At 41.1% G+C, this 18,974-nt stretch overlaps 1 protein-coding gene across 1 annotated transcript in view; it reads right to left on the bottom strand.

The window, feature by feature from the left end:
• LOC106572792 (ATP-dependent 6-phosphofructokinase, muscle type) overlaps window positions 1–18,974 on the bottom strand; it is an 82,207-nt gene that overhangs the window by 12,943 nt on the left and 50,290 nt on the right. The window lies entirely within an intron of this gene.

Consider the following 18,974-nt stretch of genomic DNA (forward strand, 5'->3'; position numbering starts at 1 on the left):
GGTGTTGGTGTTGATGTATTACAGTACTCACCTAGGTGTTGGTGTATTACAGTACTGACCTAGGTGTTGATGTATTACAGTACTCACCTAGGTGTTGATGTATTACAGTACTCACCTAGGTGTTGGTGTTGATGTATTACAGTACTCACCTAGGTGTTGATGTATTACAGTACTCACCTAGGTGCTGGTGTTGATGTATTACAGTACTCACCTAGGTGTTGGTGTTGACGTATTACGGTACTGACCTAGGTGTTGGTGTTGATGTATTATAGTACTCACCTAGGTGCTGATGTATTACAGTACTCACCTAGGTGTTGGTGTTGATGTATTACAGTACTCACCTAGGTGTTGGTGTTGATGTATTACAGTACTGACCTAGGTGTTGGTGTTGATGTATTACAGTACTCACCTAGGTGTTGATGTATTACAGTACTGACCTAGGTGTTGGTGTTGATGTATTACAGTACTGACCTAGGTGTTGGTGTTGATGTATTACAGTACTCACCTAAGTGTTAGTGTATTACAGTACTCACCTAGGTGTTGGTGTATTACGGTACTGACCTAGGTGTTGGTGTTGATGTATTACAGTACTGACCTAAGTGTTAGTGTATTATAGTACTGACCTAGGTGTTGGTGTTGATGTATTACAGTACTGACCTAAGTGTTAGTGTATTACAGTACTCACCTAGGTGTTGATGTATTATGGTACGGACCTAGGTGTTGGTGTATTACAGTACTGACCTAGGTGTTGGTGTTGATGTATTACAGTACTGACCTAAGTGTTAGTGTATTACAGTACTCACCTAGGTGTTGGTGTATTATGGTACTGACCTAGGTGTTGATGTATTACAGTACTGACCTAGGTGTTGATGTATTACAGTACTCACCTAGGTGTTGGTGTATTACAGTACTGACCTAGGTGTTGATGTATTACAGTACTGACCTAGGTGTTGGTGTTGATATATTACGGTACGGACCTTGGTGTTGGTGTTGATATATTACGGTACTGACCTAGGTGTTGGTGTATTACAGTACTGACCTAGGTGTTGGTGTTGATGTATTTCAGTACTGACCTAGGTGTTGATGTATTACAGTACTGACCTAGGTGTTGGTGTTGATGTATTACAGTACTGACCTAGGTGTTGGTGTTGATGTATTACAGTACTTACCTAGGTGTTGGTGTTGATGTGTTACAGTACTCACCTAGGTGTTGATGTATTACAGTACTGACCTAGGTGTTGGTGTTGATGTATTACAGTACTGACCTAGGTGTTGGTGTTGATGTATTACAGTACTCACCTAAGTGTTAGTGTATTACAGTACTCACCTAGGTGTTGGTGTATTACGGTACTGACCTAGGTGTTGGTGTTGATGTATTACAGTACTGACCTAAGTGTTAGTGTATTATAGTACTGACCTAGGTGTTGGTGTTGATGTATTACAGTACTGACCTAAGTGTTAGTGTATTACAGTACTCACCTAGGTGTTGATGTATTACGGTACGGACCTAGGTGTTGGTGTATTACAGTACTGACCTAGGTGTTGGTGTTGATGTATTACAGTACTGACCTAAGTGTTAGTGTATTACAGTACTCACCTAGGTGTTGGTGTATTATGGTACTGACCTAGGTGTTGAAGTATTACAGTACTGACCTAGGTGTTGATGTATTACAGTACTCACCTAGGTGTTGGTGTATTACAGTACTGACCTAGGTGTTGATGTATTACAGTACTGACCTAGGTGTTGGTGTTGATATATTACGGTACGGACCTTGGTGTTGGTGTTGATATATTACGGTACTGACCTAGGTGTTGGTGTATTACAGTACTGACCTAGGTGTTGGTGTTGATGTATTTCAGTACTGACCTAGGTGTTGATGTATTACAGTACTGACCTAGGTGTTGATGTATTACAGTACTGACCTAGGTGTTGGTGTTGATGTATTACAGTACTTACCTAGGTGTTGGTGTTGATGTGTTACAGTACTCACCTAGGTGTTGATGTATTACAGTACTGACCTAGGTGTTGGTGTTGATGTATTACAGTACTGACCTAGGTGTTGGTGTTGATGTATTACAGTACTCACCTAAGTGTTAGTGTATTACAGTACTCACCTAGGTGTTGGTGTATTACGGTACTGACCTAGGTGTTGGTGTTGATGTATTACAGTACTGACCTAAGTGTTAGTGTATTACAGTACTGACCTAGGTGTTGGTGTTGATGTATTACAGTACTGACCTAAGTGTTAGTGTATTACAGTACTCACCTAGGTGTTGATGTATTACGGTACGGACCTAGGTGTTGGTGTATTACAGTACTGACCTAGGTGTTGGTGTTGATGTATTACAGTACTGACCTAAGTGTTAGTGTATTACAGTACTCACCTAGGTGTTGGTGTATTATGGTACTGACCTAGGTGTTGATGTATTACAGTACTGACCTAGGTGTTGGTGTTGATGTATTACAGTACTGACCTAAGTGTTAGTGTATTACAGTACTCACCTAGGTGTTGGTGTATTATGGTACTGACCTAGGTGTTGGTGTATTACAGTACTGACCTAGGTGTTGGTGTTGATGTATTTCAGTACTGACCTAGGTGTTGATGTATTACAGTACTGACCTAGGTGTTGGTGTTGATGTATTACAGTACTGACCTAGGTGTTGGTGTTGATGTATTACAGTACTGACCTAGGTGTTGGTGTTGATGTATTACAGTACTCACCTAGGTGTTGATGTATTACAGTACTGACCTAGGTGTTGATGTGTTTCAGTACTGACCTAGGTTTTGATGTATTTCAGTACTCACCTAGATGTTGGTGTTGGTGTATTACGGTACTGACCTAGGTGTTGGTGTTGATGTATTACGGTACTCACCTAGGTGTTGGTGTTGATGTATTACAGTAGTCACCTAGGTGTTGATGTATTACAGTACTCACCTAGGTGTTGGTGTTTTACAGTACTCACCTAGGTGTTGATGTATTACAGTACTGACCTAGGTGTTGGTGTTGATGTATTACAGTACTGACCTAGGTGTTGGTGTTGATGTATTACAGTACTCACCTAAGTGTTAGTGTATTACAGTACTCACCTAGGTGTTGGTGTATTACGGTACTGACCTAGGTGTTGGTGTTGATGTATTACAGTACTGACCTAAGTGTTAGTGTATTATAGTACTGTCCTAGGTGTTGGTGTTGATGTATTACAGTACTGACCTAAGTGTTAGTGTATTACAGTACTCACCTAGGTGTTGATGTATTACGGTACGGACCTAGGTGTTGGTGTATTACAGTACTGACCTAGGTGTTGGTGTTGATGTATTACAGTACTGACCTAAGTGTTAGTGTATTACAGTACTCACCTAGGTGTTGGTGTATTATGGTACTGACCTAGGTGTTGATGTATTACAGTACTGACCTAGGTGTTGATGTATTACAGTACTCACCTAGGTGTTGGTGTATTACATTACTGACCTAGGTGTTGATGTATTACAGTACTGACCTAGGTGTTGGTGTTGATATATTACGGTACGGACCTTGGTGTTGGTGTTGATATATTACGGTACTGACCTAGGTGTTGGTGTATTACAGTACTGACCTAGGTGTTGGTGTTGATGTATTTCAGTACTGACCTAGGTGTTGATGTATTACAGTACTGACCTAGGTGTTGGTGTTGATGTATTACAGTACTGACCTAGGTGTTGGTGTTGATGTATTACAGTACTTACCTAGGTGTTGGTGTTGATGTATTACAGTACTCACCTAGGTGTTGATGTATTACAGTACTGACCTAGGTGTTGGTGTTGATGTATTACAGTACTGACCTAGGTGTTGGTGTTGATGTATTACAGTACTCACCTAAGTGTTAGTGTATTACAGTACTCACCTAGGTGTTGGTGTATTACGGTACTGACCTAGGTGTTGGTGTTGATGTATTACAGTACTGACCTAAGTGTTAGTGTATTACAGTACTGACCTAGGTGTTGGTGTTGATGTATTACAGTACTGACCTAAGTGTTAGTGTATTACAGTACTCACCTAGGTGTTGATGTATTACGGTACGGACCTAGGTGTTGGTGTATTACAGTACTGACCTAGGTGTTGGTGTTGATGTATTACAGTACTGACCTAAGTGTTAGTGTATTACAGTACTCACCTAGGTGTTGGTGTATTATGGTACTGACCTAGGTGTTGATGTATTACACTACTGACCTAGGTGTTGGTGTTGATGTATTACAGTACTGACCTAAGTGTTAGTGTATTACAGTACTCACCTAGGTGTTGGTGTATTATGGTACTGACCTAGGTGTTGGTGTATTACAGTACTGACCTAGGTGTTGGTGTTGATGTATTTCAGTACTGACCTAGGTGTTGATGTATTACAGTACTGACCTAGGTGTTGGTGTTGATGTATTACAGTACTGACCTAGGTGTTGGTGTTGATGTATTACAGTACTGACCTAGGTGTTGGTGTTGATGTATTACAGTACTCACCTAGGTGTTGATGTATTACAGTACTGACCTAGGTGTTGATGTGTTTCAGTACTGACCTAGGTTTTGATGTATTTCAGTACTCACCTAGATGTTGGTGTTGGTGTATTACGGTACTGACCTAGGTGTTGGTGTTGATGTATTACGGTACTCACCTAGGTGTTGATGTATTACAGTAGTCATCTAGGTGTTGATGTATTACAGTACTCACCTAGGTGTTGGTGTATTACAGTACTCACCTAGGTGTTGCTGTTGATGTATTACGGTACTCACCTAGGTGTTGATGTATTACAGTACTCACCTAGGTGCTGGTGTTGATGTATTACAGTACTCACCTAGGTGTTGGTGTATTACAGTACTCACCTAGGTGCTGGTGTTGATGTATTACAGTACTCACCTAGGTGCTGATGTATTACAGTACTCACCTAGGTGTTGGTGTTGAGGTATTACGGTACTGACCTAGGTGTTGGTGTTGATGTATTATAGTACTCACCTAGGTGCTGATGTATTACAGTACTCACCTAGGTGTTGGTGTTGATGTATTACAGTACTCACCTAGGTGTTGGTGTTGATGTATTACAGTACTGACCTAGGTGTTGGTGTTTATGTATTACAGTACTCACCTAGGTGTTGGTGTTGATGTATTACAGTACTGACCTAGGTGTTGTTGTTGATGTATTACAATACTGACCTAGGTGTTGGTGTTGATGTATTACAGTACTCACCTAAGTGATAGTGTATTACAGTACTCACCTAGGTGTTGGTGTATTACGGTACTGACCTAGGTGTTGATGTATTATGGTATGGACCTAGGTGTTGGTGTATTACAGTACTGACCTAGGTGTTGGTGTTGATGTATTACAGTACTGACCTAAGTGTTAGTGTATTACAGTACTCACCTAGGTGTTGGTGTATTACAGTACTGACCTAGGTGTTGATGTATTACAGTACTGACCTAGGTGTTGATGTATTACAGTACCCACCTAGGTGTTGGTGTATTACAGTACTGACCTAGGTGTTGATGTATTACTGTACTGACCTAGGTGTTGGTGTTGATATATTACGGTACTGACCTAGGTGTTGGTGTATTACAGTACTGACCTAGGTGTTGGTGTTGATGTATTTCAGTCCTGACCTAGGTGTTGATGTATTACAGTACTGACCTAGGTGTTGGTGTTGATGTATTACAGTACTGACCTAGGTGTTGGTGTTGATGTATTACAGTACTGACCTAGGTGTTGGTGTTGATGTATTACAGTACTCACCTAAGTGTTAGTGTATTACAGTACTCACCTAGGTGTTGGTGTATTACGGTACTGACCTAGGTGTTGGTGTTGATGTATTACAGTACTGACCTAAGTGTTGGTGTATTACAGTACTGACCTAGGTGTTGGTGTTGATGTATTACAGTACTGACCTAAGTGTTAGTGTATTACAGTACTCACCTAGGTTTTGATGTATTACGGTACGGACCTAGGTGTTGGTGTATTACAGTACTGACCTAGGTGTTGGTGTTGATGTATTACAGTACTGACCTAAGTGTTAGTGTATTACAGTACTCACCTAGGTGTTGGTGTATTATGGTACTGACTTAGGTGTTGATGTATTACAGTACTGACCTAGGTGTTGATGTATTACAGTACTCACCTAGGTGTTGGTGTATTACAGTACTGACCTAGGTGTTGATGTATTACAGTACTGACCTAGGTGTTGGTGTTGATATATTACGGTACTGACCTAGGTGTTGGTGTATTACAGTACTGACCTAGGTGTTGGTGTTGATGTATTTCAGTACTGACCTAGGTGTTGATGTATTACAGTACTGACCTAGGTGTTGGTGTTGATGTATTACAGTACTGACCTAGGTGTTGGTGTTGATGTATTACAGCACTCACCTAGGTGTTGGTGTATTACAGTACTGACCTAGGTGTTGGTGTTGATGTATTTCAGTACTGACCTAGGTGTTGATGTATTACAGTACTGACCTAGGTGTTGGTGTTGATGTATTACAGTACTGACCTAGGTGTTGGTGTTGATGTATTACAGTACTGACCTAGGTGTTGGTGTTGATGTATTACAGTACTCACCTAGGTGTTGATGTATTACAGTAATGACCTAGGTGTTGATGTGTTTCAGTACTGACCTAGGTGTTGATGTATTTCAGTACTCACCTAGATGTTGGTGTTGGTGTATTACGGTACTGACCTAGGTGTTGGTGTTGATGTATTATGGTACTCACCTAGGTGTTGGTGTTGATGTATTACAGTACTCACCTAGGTGTTGGTGTATTACAGTACTCACCTAGGTGTTGCTGTTGATGTATTACGGTACTCACCTAGGTGTTGATGTATTACAGTACTCACCTAGGTGCTGGTGTTGATGTATTACAGTACTCACCTAGGTGTTGGTGTATTACAGTACTCACCTAGGTGCTGGTGTTGATGTATTACAGTACTCACCTAGGTGCTGATGTATTACAGTACTCGCCTAGGTGTTGGTGTTGAGGTATTACGGTACTGACCTAGGTGTTGGTGTTGATGTATTATAGTACTCACTTAGGTGCTGATGTATTACAGTACTCACCTAGGTGTTGGTGTTGATGTATTACAGTACTCACCTAGGTGTTGGTGTTGATGTATTACAGTACTGACCTAGGTGTTGGTGTTGATGTATTACAGTACTCACCTAGGTGTTGGTGTTGATGTATTACAGTACTGACCTAGGTGTTGATGTATTACAGTACTGACCTAAGTGTTAGTGTATTACAGTACTCACCTAGGTGTTCGTGTATTACGGTACTGACCTAGGTGTTGATGTATTACGGTACGGACCTAGGTGTTGGTGTATTACAATACTGACCTAGGTGTTGGTGTTGATGTATTACAGTACTGACCTAAGTGTTGATGTATTACGGTACGGACCTAGGTGTTGGTGTATTACAGTACTCACCTAGGTGTTGCTGTTGATGTATTACGGTACTCACCTAGGTGTTGATGTATTACAGTACTCACCTAGGTGCTGGTGTTGATGTATTACAGTACTCACCTAGGTGTTGGTGTATTACAGTACTCACCTAGGTGCTGGTGTTGATGTATTACAGTACTCACCTAGGTGCTGATGTATTACAGTACTCACCTAGGTGTTGGTGTTGAGGTATTACGGTACTGACCTAGGTGTATGTGTTGATGTATTATAGTACTCACCTAGGTGCTGATGTATTACAGTACTCACCTAGGTGTTGGTGTTGATGTATTACAGTACTCACCTAGGTGTTGGTGTTGATGTATTACAGTACTGACCTAGGTGTTGGTATTGATGTATTACAGTACTCACCTAGGTGTTGGTGTTGATGTATTACAGTACTGACCTAGGTGTTGGTGTTGATGTATTACAGTACTGACCTAGGTGTTGGTGTTGATGTATTACAGTACTCACCTAAGTGATAGTGTATTACAGTACTCACCTAGGTGTTGGTGTATTACGGTACTGACCTAGGTGTTGATGTATTATGGTATGGACCTAGGTGTTGGTGTATTACAGTACTGACCTAGGTGTTGGTGTTGATGTATTACAGTACTGACCTAAGTGTTAGTGTATTACAGTACTCACCTAGGTGTTGGTGTATTACAGTACTGACCTAGGTGTTGATGTATTACAGTACTGACCTAGGTGTTGATGTATTACAGTACCCACCTAGGTGTTGGTGTATTACAGTACTGACCTAGGTGTTGATGTATTACAGTACTGACCTAGGTGTTGGTGTTGATATATTACGTGCACGGACCTAGGTGTTGGTGTTGATATATTACGGTACTGACCTAGGTGTTGGTGTATTACAGTACTGACCTAGGTGTTGGTGTTGATGTATTTCAGTACTGACCTAGGTGTTGATGTATTACAGTACTGACCTAGGTGTTGGTGTTGATGTATTACAGTACTGACCTAGGTGTTGGTGTTGATGTATTACAGTACTGACCTAGGTGTTGGTGTTGATGTATTACAGTACTCACCTAAGTGTTAGTGTATTACAGTACTCACCTAGGTGTTGGTGTATTACGGTACTGACCTAGGTGTTGGTGTTGATGTATTACAGTACTGACCTAAGTGTTAGTGTATTACAGTACTGACCTAGGTGTTGGTGTTGATGTATTACAGTACTGACCTAAGTGTTAGTGTATTACAGTACTCACCTAGGTTTTGATGTATTACGGTACGGACCTAGGTGTTGGTGTATTACAGTACTGACCTAGGTGTTGGTGTTGATGTATTACAGTACTGACCTAAGTGTTGGTGTATTATGGTACTGACTTAGGTGTTGATGTATTACAGTACTGACCTAGGAGTTGATGTATTACAGTACTCACCTAGGTGTTTGTGTATTACAGTACTGACCTAGGTGTTGATGTATTACAGTACTGACCTAGGTGTTGGTGTTGATATATTACGGTACTGACCTAGGTGTTGGTGTATTACAGTACTGACCTAGGTGTTGGTGTTGATGTATTTCAGTACTGACCTAGGTGTTGATGCATTACAGTACTGACCTAGGTGTTGGTGTTGATGTATTACAGTACTGACCTAGGTGTTGGTGTTGATGTATTACAGTACTGACCTAGGTGTTGGTGTTGATGTATTACAGTACTCACCTAGGTGTTGGTGTATTACAGTACTGACCTAGGTGTTGGTGTTGATGTATTTCAGTACTGACCTAGGTGTTGATGTATTACAGTACTGACCTAGGTGTTGGTGTTGATGTATTACAGTACTGACCTAGGTGTTGGTGTTGATGTATTACAGTACTGACCTAGGTGTTGGTGTTGATGTATTACAGTACTCACCTAGGTGTTGATGTATTACAGTACTGACCTAGGTGTTGATGTGTTTCAGTACTGACCTAGGTGTTGATGTATTTCAGTACTCACCTAGATGTTGGTGTTGGTGTATTACGGTACTGACCTAGGTGTTGGTGTTGATGTATTACGGTACTCACCTAGGTGTTGATGTTGATGTATTACAGTACTCACCTAGGTGTTGATGTATTACAGTACTCACCTAGGTGTTGGTGTATTACAGTACTCACCTAGGTGTTGCTGTTGATGTATTACGGTACTCACCTAGGTGTTGATGTATTACAGTACTCACCTAGGTGCTGGTGTTGATGTATTACAGTACTCACCTAGGTGTTGGTGTATTACAGTACTCACCTAGGTGCTGGTGTTGATGTATTACAGTACTCACCTAGGTGCTGACGTATTACAGTACTCGCCTAGGTGTTGGTGTTGAGGTATTACGGTACTGACCTAGGTGTTGGTGTTGATGTATTATAGTACTCACCTAGGTGCTGATGTATTACAGTACTCACCTAGGTGTTGGTGTTGATGTATTACAGTACTCACCTAGGTGTTGGTGTTGATGTATTACAGTACTGACCTAGGTGTTGGTGTTGATGTATTACAGTACTCACCTAGGTATTGGTGTTGATGTATTACAGTACTGACCTAGGTGTTGGTGTTGATGTATTACAGTACTGACCTAAGTGTTCGTGTATTACAGTACTCACCTAGGTGTTGGTGTATTACGGTACTGACCTAGGTGTTGATGTATTACGGTACGGACCTAGGTGTTGGTGTATTACAATACTGACCTAGGTGTTGGTGTTGATGTATTACAGTACTGACCTAAGTGTTGATGTATTACGGCACGGACCTAGGTGTTGGTGTATTACAGTACTGACCTAGGTGTTGGTGTTGATGTATTACGGTACTCACCTAGGTGTTGGTGTTGATGTATTACAGTAGTCACCTAGGTGTTGATGTATTACAGTACTCACCTAGGTGTTGGTGTATTACAGTACTCACCTAGGTGTTGCTGTTGATGTATTACGGTACTCACCTAGGTGTTGATGTATTACAGTACTCACCTAGGTGCTGGTGTTGATGTATTACAGTACTGACCTAGGTGTTGGTGTTGATGTATTACAGTACTCACCTAAGTGTTAGTGTATTACAGTACTCACCTAGGTGTTGGTGTATTACGGTACTGACCTAGGTGTTGGTGTTGATGTATTACAGTACTGACCTAAGTGTTAGTGTATTACAGTACTGACCTAGGTGTTGGTGTTGATGTATTACAGTACTGACCTAAGTGTTAGTGTATTACAGTACTCACCTAGGTTTTGATGTATTACGGTACGGACCTAGGTGTTGGTGTATTACAGTACTGACCTAGGTGTTAGTGTTGATGTATTACAGTACTGACCTAAGTGTTGGTGTATTATGGTACTGACTTAGGTGTTGATGTATTACAGTACTGACCTAGGAGTTGATGTATTACAGTACTCACCTAGGTGTTGGTGTATTACAGTACTGACCTAGGTGTTGGTGTTGATATATTACGTACTGACCTAGGTGTTGGTGTATTACAGTACTGACCTAGGTGTTGGTGTTGATGTATTTCAGTACTGACCTAGGTGTTGATGTATTACAGTACTGACCTAGGTGTTGGTGTTGATGTATTACAGTACTGACCTAGGTGTTGGTGTTGATGTATTACAGTAATGACCTAGGTGTTGGTGTTGATGTATTACAGTACTCACCTAGGTGTTGGTGTATTACAGTACTGACCTAGGTGTTGGTGTTGATGTATTTCAGTACTGACCTAGGTGTTGATGTATTACAGTACTGACCTAGGTGTTGATGTATTACAGTACTGACCTAGGTGTTGGTGTTGATGTATTACAGTACTGACCTAGGTGTTGGTGTTGATGTATTACAGTACTCACCTAGGTGTTGATGTATTACAGTACTGACCTAGGTGTTGATGTGTTTCAGTACTGACCTAGGTGTTGATGTATTTCAGTACTCACCTAGATGTTGGCTTTGGTGTATAATGGTACTGACCTAGGTGTTGGTGTTGATGTATTACGGTACTCACCTAGGTGTTGGTGTTGATGTATTACAGTACTCACCTAGGTGTTGATGTATTACAGTACTCACCTAGGTGTTGGTGTATTACAGTACTCACCTAGGTGTTGCTGTTGATGTATTACGGTACTCACCTAGGTGTTGATGTATTACAGTACTCACCTAGGTGCTGGTGTTGATGTATTACAGTACTCACCTAGGTGTTGGTGTATTACAGTACTCACCTAGGTGCTGGTGTTGATGTATTACAGTACTCACCTAGGTGCTGATGTATTACAGTACTCGCCTAGGTGTTGGTGTTGAGGTATTACGGTACTGACCTAGGTGTTGGTGTTGATGTATTATAGTACTCACCTAGGTGCTGATGTATTACAGTACTCACCTAGGTGTTGGTGTTGATGTATTACAGTACTCACCTAGGTGTTGGTGTTGATGTATTACAGTACTGACCTAGGTGTTGGTGTTGATGTATTACAGTACTCACCTAGGTGTTGGTGTTGATGTATTACAGTACTGACCTAGGTGTTGGTGTTGATGTATTACAGTACTGACCTAAGTGTTAGTGTATTACAGTACTCACCTAGGTGTTGGTGTATTACGGTACTGACCTAGGTGTTGATGTATTACGGTATGGACCTAGGTGTTGGTGTATTACAGTACTGACCTAGGTGTTGGTGTTGATGTATTACAGTACTGACCTAAGTGTTAGTGTATTACAGTACTCACCTAGGTGTTGGTGTATTACGGTACTGACCTAGGTGTTGATGTATTACAGTACTGACCTAGGTGTTGATGTATTACGGTACGACCTAGGTGTTGGTGTATTACAGTACTGACCTAGGTGTTGGTGTATTACAGTACTGACCTAGGTGTTGGTGTTGATATATTACGGTACGGACCTAGGTGTTGGTGTTGATATATTACGGTACTGATCTAGGTGTTGTTTATTACAGTACTGACCTAGGTGTTGGTGTTGATGTATTTCAGTACTGACATAGGTGTTGATGTATTACAGTACTGACCTAGGTGTTGGTGTTGATGTATTACAGTACTGACCTAGGTGTTGGTTTTGAAGTATTACAGTACTGACCTAGGTGTTGGTGTTGATGTATTACAGTACTCACCTAGGTGTTGATGTATTACAGTACTGACCTAGGTGTTGATGTATTTCAGTACTGACCTAGGTGTTGATGTATTTCAGTACTCACCTAGATGTTGGTGTATTACGGTATTGACCTAGGTGTTGGTGTTGATGTATTACGGTACTCACCTAGGTGTTGGTGTTGATGTATTACAGTACTCACCTAGGTGTTGATGTATTACAGTACTCACCTAGGTGTTAGTGTATTACAGTACTCACCTAGGTTTTGATGTATTACGGTACTGACCTAGGTGTTGGTGTATTACAGTACTGACCTAGGTGTTGGTGTTGATGTATTTCAGTACTGACCTAGGTGTTGATGTATTACAGTACTGACCTAGGTGTTGGTGTTGATGTATTACAGTACTGACCTAGGTGTTGGTGTTGATGTATTACAGTAATGACCTAGGTGTTGGTGTTGATGTATTACAGTACTCACCTAGGTGTTGGTGTATTACAGTACTGACCTAGGTGTTGGTGTTGATGTATTTCAGTACTGACCTAGGTGTTGATGTATTACAGTACTGACCTAGGTGTTGATGTATTACAGTACTGACCTAGGTGTTGGTGTTGATGTATTACAGTACTGACCTAGGTGTTGGTGTTGATGTATTACAGTACTCACCTAGGTGTTGATGTATTACAGTACTGACCTAGGTGTTGATGTGTTTCAGTACTGACCTAGGTGTTGATGTATTTCAGTACTCACCTAGATGTTGGCTTTGGTGTATAATGGTACTGACCTAGGTGTTGGTGTTGATGTATTACGGTACTCACCTAGGTGTTGGTGTTGATGTATTACAGTACTCACCTAGGTGTTGATGTATTACAGTACTCACCTAGGTGTTGGTGTATTACAGTACTCACCTAGGTGTTGCTGTTGATGTATTACGGTACTCACCTAGGTGTTGATGTATTACAGTACTCACCTAGGTGCTGGTGTTGATGTATTACAGTACTCACCTAGGTGTTGGTGTATTACAGTACTCACCTAGGTGCTGGTGTTGATGTATTACAGTACTCACCTAGGTGCTGATGTATTACAGTACTCGCCTAGGTGTTGGTGTTGAGGTATTACGGTACTGACCTAGGTGTTGGTGTTGATGTATTATAGTACTCACCTAGGTGCTGATGTATTACAGTACTCACCTAGGTGTTGGTGTTGATGTATTACAGTACTCACCTAGGTGTTGGTGTTGATGTATTACAGTACTGACCTAGGTGTTGGTGTTGATGTATTACAGTACTCACCTAGGTGTTGGTGTTGATGTATTACAGTACTGACCTAGGTGTTGGTGTTGATGTATTACAGTACTGACCTAAGTGTTAGTGTATTACAGTACTCACCTAGGTGTTGGTGTATTACGGTACTGACCTAGGTGTTGATGTATTACGGTATGGACCTAGGTGTTGGTGTATTACAGTACTGACCTAGGTGTTGGTGTTGATGTATTACAGTACTGACCTAAGTGTTAGTGTATTACAGTACTCACCTAGGTGTTGGTGTATTACGGTACTGACCTAGGTGTTGATGTATTACAGTACTGACCTAGGTGTTGATGTATGCACGTGCACGACCTAGGTGTTGGTGTATTACAGTACTGACCTAGGTGTTGGTGTATTACAGTACTGACCTAGGTGTTGGTGTTGATATATTACGGCACGGACCTAGGTGTTGGTGTTGATATATTACGGTACTGACCTAGGTGTTGTTTATTACAGTACTGACCTAGGTGTTGGTGTTGATGTATTTCAGTACTGACATAGGTGTTGATGTATTACAGTACTGACCTAGGTGTTGGTGTTGATGTATTACAGTACTGACCTAGGTGTTGGTTTTGAAGTATTACAGTACTGACCTAGGTGTTGGTGTTGATGTATTACAGTACTCACCTAGGTGTTGATGTATTACAGTACTGACCTAGGTGTTGATGTATTTCAGTACTGACCTAGGTGTTGATGTATTTCAGTACTCACCTAGATGTTGGTGTATTACGGTATTGACCTAGGTGTTGGTGTTGATGTATTACGGTACTCACCTAGGTGTTGGTGTTGATGTATTACAGTACTCACCTAGGTGTTGATGTATTACAGTACTCACCTAGGTGTTGGTGTATTACAGTACTCACCTAGGTGTTGCTGTTTATGTATTACGGTACTCACCTAGGTGTTGATGTATTACAGTACTCACCTAGGTGCTGGTGTTGATGTATTACAGTACTCACCTAGGTGTTGGTGTAATACAGTACTCACCTAGGTGCTGGTGTTGATGTATTACAGTACTCACCTAGGTGCTGATGTATTACAGTACTCACCTAGGTGTTGGTGTTGAGATATTACGGTACTGACCTAGGTGTTGGTGTTGATGTATTATAGTACTCACCTAGGTGCTGATGTATTACAGTACTCACCTAGGTGTTGGTGTTGATGTATTACAGTACTCACCTAGGTGTTGGTGTTGATGTATTACAGTACTGACCTAGGTGTTGGTGTTGATGTATTACAGTACTCACCTAGGTGTTGGTGTTGATGTATTACAGTACTGACTTAGGTGTTGGTGTTGATGTATTACAGTACTGGCCTAGGTGTTGGTGTTGATGTATTACAGTACTGACCTAGGTGTTGGTGTTGATGTATTACAGTACTGACCTAAGTGTTAGTGTATTACAGTACTGACCTAGGTGTTGGTGTTGATGTATTACAGTACTGACCTAAGTGTTAGTGTATTACAGTATTCACCTAGGTGTTGATGTATTACGTGCACGGACCTAGGTGTTGGTGTATTACAGTACTGACCTAGGTGTTGGTGTTGATGTATTACAGTACTGACCTAAGTGTTAGTGTATTACAGTACTCACCTAGGTGTTGGTGTATTATGGTACTGACCTAGGTGTTGATGTATTACAGTACTGACCTAGGTGTTGGTGTTGATATATTACGGTACGGACCTAGGTGTTGGTGTTGATATATTACGGTACGGACCAAGGTGTTGGTGTTGATATATTATGGTACTGACCTAGGTGTTGGTGTATTACAGTACTGACCTAGGTGTTGGTGTTGATGTATTTCAGTACTGACCTAGGTGTTGATGTATTACAGTACTGACCTAGGTGTTGGTGTTGATGTATTACTGTACTGACCTAGGTGTTGGTGTTGATGTATTACAGTACTGACCTAGGTGTTGGTGTTGATGTATTACAGTACTCACCTAGGAGTTGGTGTATTACAGTACTGACCTAGGTGTTGATGTATTTCAGTACTGACCTAGGTGTTGATGTATTACAGTACTGACCTAGGTGTTGGTGTTGATGTATTACAGTACTGACCTAGGTGTTGGTGTTGATGTATTACAGTACTCACCTAAGTGATAGTGTATTACAGTACTCACCTAGGTGTTGGTGTATTACGGTACTGACCTAGGTGTTGATGTATTATGGTATGGACCTAGGTGTTTGTGTATTACAGTACTGACCTAGGTGTTGGTGTTGATGTATTACAGTACTGACCTAAGTGTTAGTGTATTACAGTACTCACCTAGGTGTTGGTGTATTACAGTACTGACCTAGGTGTTGATGTATTACAGTACTGACCTAGGTGTTGATGTATTACAGTACCCACCTAGGTGTTGGTGTATTACAGTACTGACCTAGGTGTTGATGTATTACAGTACTGACCTAGGTGTTGGTGTTGATATATTACGTGCACGGACCTAGGTGTTGGTGTTGATATATTACGGTACTGACCTAGGTGTTGGTGTATTACAGTACTGACCTAGGTGTTGGTGTTGATGTATTTCAGTACTGACCTAGGTGTTGATGTATTACAGTACTGACCTAGGTGTTGGTGTTGATGTATTACAGTACTGACCTAGGTGTTGGTGTTGATGTATTACAGTACTGACCTAGGTGTTGGTGTTGATGTATTACAGTACTCACCTAAGTGTTAGTGTATTACAGTACTCACCTAGGTGTTGGTGTATTACGGTACTGACCTAGGTGTTGGTGTTGATGTATTACAGTACTGACCTAAGTGTTAGTGTATTACAGTACTGACCTAGGTGTTGGTGTTGATGTATTACAGTACTGACCTAAGTGTTAGTGTATTACAGTACTCACCTAGGTTTTGATGTATTACGGCACGGACCTAGGTGTTGGTGTATTACAGTACTGACCTAGGTGTTGGTGTTGATGTATTACAGTACTGACCTAAGTGTTGGTGTATTATGGTACTGACTTAGGTGTTGATGTATTACAGTACTGACCTAGGAGTTGATGTATTACAGTACTCACCTAGGTGTTTGTGTATTACAGTACTGACCTAGGTGTTGATGTATTACAGTACTGACCTAGGTGTTGGTGTTGATATATTACGGTACTGACCTAGGTGTTGGTGTATTACAGTACTGACCTAGGTGTTGGTGTTGATGTATTTCAGTACTGACCTAGGTGTTGATGCATTACAGTACTGACCTAGGTGTTGGTGTTGATGTATTACAGTACTGACCTAGGTGTTGGTGTTGATGTATTACAGTACTGACCTAGGTGTTGGTGTTGATGTATTACAGTACTCACCTAGGTGTTGGTGTATTACAGTACTGACCTAGGTGTTGGTGTTGATGTATTTCAGTACTGACCTAGGTGTTGATGTATTACATTACTGACCTAGGTGTTGGTGTTGATGTATTACAGTACTGACCTAGGTGTTGGTGTTGATGTATTACAGTACTGACCTAGGTGTTGGTGTTGATGTATTACAGTACTCACCTAGGTGTTGATGTATTACAGTACTGACCTAGGTGTTGATGTGTTTCAGTACTGACCTAGGTGTTGATGTATTTCAGTACTCACCTAGATGTTGGTGTTGGTGTATTACGGTACTGACCTAGGTGTTGGTGTTGATGTATTACGGTACTCACCTAGGTGTTGATGTTGATGTATTACAGTACTCACCTAGGTGTTGATGTATTACAGTACTCACCTAGGTGTTGGTGTATTACAGTACTCACCTAGGTGTTGCTGTTGATGTATTACGGTACTCACCTAGGTGTTGATGTATTACAGTACTCACCTAGGTGCTGGTGTTGATGTATTACAGTACTCACCTAGGTGTTGGTGTATTACAGTACTCACCTAGTTGCTGGTGTTGATGTATTACAGTACTCACCTAGGTGCTGACGTATTACAGTACTCGCCTAGGTGTTGGTGTTGAGGTATTACGGTACTGACCTAGGTGTTGGTGTTGATGTATTATAGTACTCACCTAGGTGCTGATGTATTACAGTACTCACCTAGGTGTTGGTGTTGATGTATTACAGTACTCACCTAGGTGTTGGTGTTGATGTATTACAGTACTGACCTAGGTGTTGGTGTTGATGTATTACAGTACTCACCTAGGTATTGGTGTTGATGTATTACAGTACTGACCTAGGTGTTGGTGTTGATGTATTACAGTACTGACCTAAGTGTTCGTGTATTACAGTACTCACCTAGGTGTTGGTGTATTACGGTACTGACCTAGGTGTTGATGTATTACGGTACGGACCTAGGTGTTGGTGTATTACAATACTGACCTAGGTGTTGGTGTTGATGTATTACAGTACTGACCTAAGTGTTGATGTATTACGGTACGGACCTAGGTGTTGGTGTATTACAGTACTGACCTAGGTGTTGGTGTTGATGTATTACGGTACTCACCTAGGTGTTGGTGTTGATGTATTACAGTAGTCACCTAGGTGTTGATGTATTACAGTACTCACCTAGGTGTTGGTGTATTACAGTACTCACCTAGGTGTTGCTGTTGATGTATTACGGTACTCACCTAGGTGTTGATGTATTACAGTACTCACCTAGGTGCTGGTGTTGATGTATTACAGTACTGACCTAGGTGTTGGTGTTGATGTATTACAGTACTCACCTAAGTGTTAGTGTATTACAGTACTCACCTAGGTGTTGGTGTATTACGGTACTGACCTAGGTGTTGGTGTTGATGTATTACAGTACTGACCTAAGTGTTAGTGTATTACAGTACTGACCTAGGTGTTGGTGTTGATGTATTACAGTACTGACCTAAGTGTTAGTGTATTACAGTACTCACCTAGGTTTTGATGTATTACGGTACGGACCTAGGTGTTGGTGTATTACAGTACTGACCTAGGTGTTAGTGTTGATGTATTACAGTACTGACCTAAGTGTTGGTGTATTATGGTACTGACTTAGGTGTTGATGTATTACAGTACTGACCTAGGAGTTGATGTATTACAGTACTCACCTAGGTGTTGGTGTATTACAGTACTGACCTAGGTGTTGGTGTTGATATATTACGTACTGACCTAGGTGTTGGTGTATTACAGTACTGACCTAGGTGTTGGTGTTGATGTATTTCAGTACTGACCTAGGTGTTGATGTATTACAGTACTGACCTAG

Source organism: Salmo salar, chromosome ssa15 (assembly GCF_905237065.1).
Source record: "Salmo salar chromosome ssa15, Ssal_v3.1, whole genome shotgun sequence".
Classification (NCBI taxonomy): domain Eukaryota; kingdom Metazoa; phylum Chordata; class Actinopteri; order Salmoniformes; family Salmonidae; genus Salmo; species Salmo salar.